Source organism: Amblyraja radiata, chromosome 12 (assembly GCF_010909765.2).
Source record: "Amblyraja radiata isolate CabotCenter1 chromosome 12, sAmbRad1.1.pri, whole genome shotgun sequence".
Classification (NCBI taxonomy): domain Eukaryota; kingdom Metazoa; phylum Chordata; class Chondrichthyes; order Rajiformes; family Rajidae; genus Amblyraja; species Amblyraja radiata.
In genome coordinates, this window is record NC_045967.1 from 31,556,240 (window position 1) to 31,558,038 (window position 1,799).

At 38.9% G+C, this 1,799-nt stretch overlaps 1 pseudogene; it reads left to right on the forward strand.

The window, feature by feature from the left end:
• Positions 1-313: 313 nt before the first annotated feature.
• LOC116979432 lies at positions 314-426 on the forward strand (annotated as a pseudogene).
• Positions 427-1,799: the final 1,373 nt, after the last annotated feature.

Sequence of the window (1,799 nt, forward strand, 5' to 3'; positions counted from 1 at the left end):
AGTATCCGGGGATACACAATAGAATTTTACAACACATAATCTTCTAGTCCAGCTGATATATCGAGAGAGGAATTTGGAGGAGAACACCAAGTTGGGCTATAGTATTTGCTGATGTTTCTACACGATATGGAACACCAGCTGCCGATCTACTCGTATCCAGACATAATCACCAATTACCAAATATGTCATAAGGGATACAGACACTGGACATCAGCAACAGATGGGGTTTTAACTGCATTGCAAGGGAAGAATTATTATCTACGCATTCCCTTCCCAACAAAATAGGATATGGCGCTTGACGCATCAATCATAGATCAGATCTCGGCTTTTTGGCTAAGATCAAGTATAATATCTGTTCTTATCAGTTTAAATGTCTGATATGTCCCTTATCTAGGGACCATATATCATAAAATTAATTAAATAAATAAATAGATGGAAAAGTGAAAAATAAATAAATAGATGGAAAAGTGAAAAATAAATAAAACGATATATTCGTTTTAAGAACAGAAACCTTTTCTATTGATAAGTATATTCCTTTTAAGAACGAAAATGGCAAGCATTGATTCAAAGGATGCTTACAATTTCAGTACCCATAACAGGTGACCACGGACGTTATTTTTATCAGATTTGATGGCTCAGCTCTAGCAGTATAGAGCACTACCTAATGTGTTTACATTAGCACCTAGGTTATTTACAAAATATGACAACCAGCCACACAATGGTAATGGCTTCTTTGGATGACATACTAATTGTGTGGAAACTTAGGACGGGCTGAACAAACGGTAACAGCCACTTAACAATTATTTGGAAACTAGGATCATTATCCATCCAATTAAATCAAAATTAAAGCCTTCAAACTAAAGGGATTATTTGGGGTTCACCATTAACTCAGTTCCTCATGTCAGTAACTTTGCCAACAGAGGTTACAACCTTAATAGAGGCATACAGCAAAATCATTGACATGAGGATAAACCATCCATCAGACTGGTAGCAAGAATATTGGCAACATATGGTTTCCAGCCACATAATTCAGACCCTTACATTATAAAGATTTACAGAGGGCCAAAATATGAGCTCTTAAAATTAATGGTGATCATTTCAATAGAATGATGAAGCCATACAGAAGCCATATTGGAACTAAATGGTGGAAAGATAACATTGAGCATTGCTCCATAGAAACATAGAAACATAGAAATTAGGTGCAGGAGTAGGCCATTCGGCCCTTCGAACTAAAGGGATTATTTGGGGTTCACCATTAACTCAGTTAACTCCAATCCTATCATTGTCAGCAACCAGTCTATGGTCCTACATATGGATACTATGCACTAGGACGGTGTGTTACCAATTCCATCTCCAGCTGTGGAGGAAGATGGAATACACAGCAAGCATCATTATTACTAACACTGGGCATAACTACCTGGAAATGTTGGGTGTTTTTTCATGGCCTAAAGTCATGTTGCTCTGGAATATATTAAACAGGTTATTAGATTATAAATTAACAACACTACTGTGGTAGCACATATCAACCACATGGGTGAAAGGGAATCTACATCATGTAACAATCTGGCCAACACAATTTGGCAACCTCATCAGGGAGGGGGGGGGGGGGGGGGGGGGGTACTAAGGGAAATACTACGAGACACTGCGTCTGGTGTTTTTAACAGTACCCGACTGACCTACCCAACCATGGTTCTAGGTGGTATTAGGGGATGAGATTAGAACCATGCAGCACCATCCAAAACAGACGGCCAGAGCAATGGACATGATCACAGCGGGCCACAGACAATCAACCTAAAGAC